The sequence below is a fragment of the Rattus norvegicus genome, chromosome 19 (assembly GCF_036323735.1).
Source record: "Rattus norvegicus strain BN/NHsdMcwi chromosome 19, GRCr8, whole genome shotgun sequence".
Classification (NCBI taxonomy): domain Eukaryota; kingdom Metazoa; phylum Chordata; class Mammalia; order Rodentia; family Muridae; genus Rattus; species Rattus norvegicus.
The window spans coordinates 40875002-40880382 of record NC_086037.1 but is presented as its reverse complement, the minus strand read 5'-3'; the positions used below and the strand labels follow the sequence as shown (position 1 = coordinate 40880382).

General features: G+C 52.2%; 2 long non-coding RNA genes across 13 annotated transcripts in view; one reads left to right on the top strand and one right to left on the bottom strand.

Moving 5' to 3' along the window:
* The first annotated feature begins 245 nt into the window (after nucleotides 1–245).
* Nucleotides 246–3719, top strand: LOC120098490 (uncharacterized). Of its 2 annotated transcripts, XR_005496716.2 has the most exons (4): nucleotides 246–565; nucleotides 743–1031; nucleotides 1616–1698; nucleotides 2873–3719. It is a non-coding gene; the product is annotated as an uncharacterized LOC120098490 (long non-coding RNA). The 2 variants fall into 2 exon arrangements; XR_005496715.2 differs by having other exon boundaries at nucleotides 257–1031.
* A 103-nt stretch (nucleotides 3720–3822) lies between these two features.
* LOC102548759 (uncharacterized) overlaps nucleotides 3823–5381 on the bottom strand; it is a 7531-nt gene continuing 5972 nt past the window's right edge. The window contains exons 2-3 of one of the 11 annotated variants that reach the window (XR_010060175.1): nucleotides 4923–5036; nucleotides 3823–4830 (exon numbers count right to left, since the gene is read on the bottom strand). This is a non-coding gene — a long non-coding RNA (uncharacterized LOC102548759). The other 10 variants (XR_010060173.1, XR_010060172.1, XR_010060174.1 and 7 more) reach the window with 10 other exon arrangements.

The window sequence follows — 5381 nt, the reverse complement described above, 5'->3', positions numbered from 1 at the left end:
GGGCGTCGCTCACGGGTGCTCAAAAGCATGCGGCTCGCACACTTAGGGAACATCCGGGAAGTAAGGGGCTGCCTTCTCTGTATCCATGTGGGGCTCGGGTGGAGACACATAGGGCTAGAAGGATGCTGGCTGTGCAGTGTCTAGCCAAATTCTGCCCCCTGCGCTGTCTGCAGTAACAGCAGCACCATGCTCCCAGTTGCGGAGACCAAAACCTTTAGAAAGGTGCAGCAAATTTTCAAGTTTGGTTTGCTGTTCCATGTGTATGCATGTCGAATCCTGTACCCTCCCCCCCCCACCCCCCCAGAGCCCTCAAGGTGTCCCTCAACTCTCTGGATCAAAGTCCATTCGCTACCTGCATGTTCTCGCCTTCTCCCGCTGTTCTCTCGTGGCCACCAGGGGGCGCTTGGACCACCCAAAGCTGCTCCTCAGAACTTAAGGCAAGGACTTGCACAAGGCCCTGTACTGTTCACCCGGACAGACCCTGCGGGCCCTTATTTCCTCCGTTGCCGACATCTCCCTCTGTCCTGCTGTCAGGCCTTGGCATAAGCTGTTCCTTCCGCCAGAGGTCTGTATAGTGCTGGGACTGAAGGCCCACACTACTATGTCTACCACTGGCTTTCGACCACAGTGGCTTGGCTAGCTTCCTGGGGAGCCCCAGAAGTCCTTTGGTCTCCATTTCCCCAAGTTGGGATCACACACATGTGCCACCAACCCAGCTGTTATGATTGTTTCTTTTCTACAGTTTCCTTAAATTCCAGCACCCTGGAGACAGAGACAGGCGAGCCTCTGAGTTTGGAACCAGCCTGATCACGTAGCAAGTTCTATCTAGGTAAGCCAAGGTTACATGGTGAGACTTTTCAAATTTTTTTATTTATTTTTCTCACATATGTATGTGCTCAGAGGACACCGTGCAGGAGTTACTTCTCCTTCTCTGTGAAGATGGAACTCGGGACACAGGCATGGTGCCAGGCGCATTGTACCTACAGAGTCATTTCTCATCAACTCAAGTCTCCTTTTATATGGGTTCTTATGTGAGTGCTTTATGGACAGAGCTATCTCTCCAGTCTCCTGTCTCTTCTCTCTTCTCCTCTCCCCTCTCTTCCCCTCCCCCTCCTCTCACCTCTTTTTTCCTTTTCCTCATCTGAAGTAGCCCTTGAACTCCTCCTGTCCTGTCTGTCAGCTGTAGCCCTGTATCATTTCCTCCAAGGCCAGGGTTTGCATTTGTTTTGTTTTGTTTCTCACGAGCAGGGATTGAATCTTGGCCTCATTGCATGCCAGGCAACCCCTACCATGGAGTTCAAGCCCCAGCCCTTCAGGGCAAGGACTGTGGTCCCCATGCTGTGTATTAAGAGCATTTGTTGAGCCCTCGTGATCCGTAGTTAGCCAGGAACAGGACAAACGTGAAACCTGCCCACATCGCTGGGACAAAGGCAGGCGTGTAGCAGACAGTTCCGTGAAGTTTGCTGTTCTGACAGCTCTGGGGAGCACAAGGAAGTGTGGGAAAGACTGGAGGACGGAGCGGCCAAGGAGGGGCTGCGGCTGTGGGCACAGGGCTGTTGAGAGAGGCTTGAGGCGGTCGGAGGACAGCTTTTAGAAGTCTCCTTCCATCTTCTAGGTCCCGGGGATAACGCAAGTCATCGGGCAAATGACCCTAACCTCTGAGCCTTCTCATCAGCCAGCTTTTACCGTTTTAGACAGGTACACTGAGGTATCATTTAATATACACTAAAACCTAGACTTTCTATAGCACCAAGGTTATCTTCCTTGTTTTTGGTCATTTGTTTTGTTTTTCAAGACAGGGTTTCTCTGTGAAGCTTTGGCTATCCTGGGACTCTGTAGACCAGGCTGGTCTCACAAAGATCGACCTGCCTCTGCCTCCTGAATGCTGGGAGCCCAGCTTGTTTTGCCTTTTAAGATCTATTTATTTATTTTGTATATGAGCACACTGTTGCTATCTTCAGACACACCAGAAGAGGGCATCGGATCCCATTATAGATGGTTGTGAGCCAACCATGTGGTTGCTGGGCTTTGAACTCAGGACCTCTGGAAGAGCAGTCAGTGCTCTTAACCACTGAGCCATCTCTCCAACCCTTGTTTTGCCTTTTAATTTCCATTTATTATTATTATTTTAGAGGGTGTATTTGTGCTCTTGCTTGTTTGATCGTTTGGATAGTTTCTCTGTGGAGTGCTGGCTGTTCTGGAACTTGGTCTGCAGACCAGGCAGGCTTTAAACTCCGATATCTGCCTGCCTCTGCCTCTTGAGTGCTGGGATCAAAGACATTCACCACCACCAGAGGGAGGCCTGTTAGTGTCTTGAGGAAATATTTCACTGTGGGAACCAGGCTCACCCCTAACTCCTGACCCTCCTTCTTGAACCCTAAAATGCCCAGCTGCTTATCAGAATTTCAAGCAGTTAATTATCATATGGTCAGTGGCAGCAGGGCCAGCAAGCCCAAGCCTTAGGGTCCCATCTGTCCTCGTCCTCATGTGGCTCCTTGGTGCTGCCTCACATCCTGTCCTCACTGGAAACTTCAGTACTGGCTTCCTTGGGGATTTCTCTCCCTCCCTCCCTTCCTTCCGTGGGGGCTGGGATGGAATCCAGGGATTTACTGTGACTACACCCTTTCATGTCAGTGCCTCTTGCCTGAGAACGGCTCCATTTCACTTTCCGTGTAAAAACGTGCACACCAAGCCAGATGTGTGAGTGCCCAGAATCCAGCTGCTGGGGGTGCTGAGGCAGGAAGCTTCAAAGTTCAAAGTCAATCTGGCCCAAAAATGAGTTTCGGGTCAGCCTGGGAAACTTGGTTAGAGCTTGTCTCAAAAGTTTCCTCTTTTCTCTCTCTCTCTCTTTTTTTTTTTTTTTTTTTTTCAGACAGCGTTTTCCTATGTAGCTTTGGCTGTCCTGGAACTCCCTATGTCGACCAGGCCTTGAACTCACAGAGATCACCTACCTCTGTCCCCCAGGTGCCGGCGTTAAAGGCTCGTGCCACCACGTTCAGCCAATATTTTTATATGTACAAATAAACTGTGTGTACACGGGGAGACATGCGCACGTGAATGCAGGAGGCCAGAAGAGGGTATCAGAGTCCTTCGGGATGGAGCTGGGGCTGCTGTGGGCTGAGGGGGCCTGGGTGCAGAGCTCAGTCCTCTATAAGAACAGTACTTATTCTTAAGCTGAGGCCTCACCAGCCCCCGCATAAACCAATAAAGTAAAGAACACAAGGTATGGTGATGCTCTGCCCACATCTGTGTGTTCTGGCACATCTCAACACATTATCAACTCGGTGCTGTGTGAACGTTTTAAAATATTTATTTATTGGGGGGGGGTACATACAGCATGTGGAGGTCAGGGGGAATGCATATGGGAGCCAGTTCTCTCAGGCTGGCCTCAAAGTTACAGAGATCGGCTTCCCTCCACCTCCCAAGCGCTGGGATTAAAGTTGTGGAGCATCATGAATTTTACCTCCAAAAAGCTTTCATTTAAAACAGTTTTGTTGCCACCAGACCCGTTTATAGACACTTTGGTTGGGGCTGGAGATATGACTCAGCAGTTGAGAGCACCGGTTACCCTTCCGGAGGTCCTGACTTCAACTCTTGCAGACAAAGTTCCAATACACATAAAATAAACATGTGCCCCTACCCCCACCCCCACCCCCGCTTCCCCAGTCTGCCTGTGTAGACAGCCCTGGCTGTCCTAGAACTCTCTATTCCAACAGGCTGGCCTTGAACTCACGGAGATCCACCTGCCTCTGCTTCCCGAGGGTTTCAAAAGTGAGTCACTATGCCCAGCCATAAACAAAACAAAACAAAATAGACCCCACATTGATCAATTTTTATGTTTTATTAAATCTTTAAAGTTTTATTTATTCATTCACATTTATTTATTATTACATACTGGTGTTTTGCCTGTGTGCATGTCTAAGAGAACGACTGGGCCTCTGGAGCTGGAGTTATAGATGCTTGTCAGCAGCCATGTGGGTGCTGGGAATTGAACCTGGGTCCTCTGGAAGAAGAGTGGCTGTTGCTCTCTCCAGGTACTCATGGGAATCTGGTTCTGCATTCCTGGCAGGCTTGGGCCTCAATATGTAGCTCAGGCTAGCTTTGAACAAAGGGAAAGTGACTTGCCTGAGTGCTAGGACTAAAGGTATGTGTCCCGTATCTGGCCCCTTCTTAAATCTTGCCCCCATGTGGAGGCTTCTGGGTGCCCCCAGGCCTGTTATACTTGTCTGTGTCGCTGCTGAGAAGGCTCCAAGGTCTCAAGGAGAGAAGGCCCTTCTCAGGCTGGAGTGGTCCTGAAAAACAGGGAGATAGATGCCCCCACCACCCGCTTTCCCCGAGGGCACTAGACAGACTGACTCAATTAGCCTGTTGTGTGCATGGGCCCTGCGAAAATGATCCTCTGCTGTCCTGGCAGTGACTCAGGGGCCAGGAAGCCCCCTCTTTGTGGATGCCAGGCCACCGATGGTGACTTTTTACATATGTAGCAGATACCAGGCCAGGCTCCTGGGGACAGCCCACAGTGTCTTGGTCCCACAACTAAGACCAGAGAGGGCCTTGGGGTTGGGTGGGGATGAGGAGCTCTTCTCAAAGGTCCTTTGTAGGAGCGGCTGGCGGGGGTGGGGGGGTGGGGGGGGGGAGGTGCCGGGGGACCCCGCCCTGTGACTCAGCCTCATTGCTGGATAATGACTCATGCCCAGGCCCCCTCCGGACGCCACCCGCAGCAGGTGCTGCCGGCTCCAGCTTCCACAAGTGTCCTTCACAGTCACTTCCATGGCAACTATGACCCACACTCACTTTTGGGAGTGCCCACGTTGCTCTGACTGCCATATCCTGCCGGGTACAACCATTGACTCGGCACCTACACCCTGCCCCTCCTTGTGAGAACGGGCTGGGTTCTTGGGGTGTGCTAGCCTTTGACTCACTTTTGATACATGGAATTCTCAAACCGGTCCGGAGGTAGCCTCTTCCTCCTGCTTTTAATAAGTGGGGAAACTGAGGCCGCAGAACTCTGTGCAGGCAGTACACTCAAGGTTGGTCTGTGGAGGCACCAGAGCAGGTTACTCCTAAAACGAGGCCTTCATTTTACTCATATAAAAGGTAAACTGAGGCAGCAACCCAAAGCCCAGGCCTGCCCGGCTGCGCCCCCGCCGCAGTACTCTCGTCGCCGCCAGCCCTGGGCTGCCCGCCAGCCCGCCCGGCGCCCGCCGGTCCGCGTCACGCCGCGATGAGTCACCGCCCGCCCCGCCCCCGCGCCAACAAACATCGTGTTGCCCGGCAACGGCCGCCGCCAGCATCCTCCGGCCTGGGTTCGAGCCTCTAGACCTGACAGGAGCCAGGCAGGGGTAATCCCCTGGTGATCTTCCCCATGTCGGGGGTTCAGA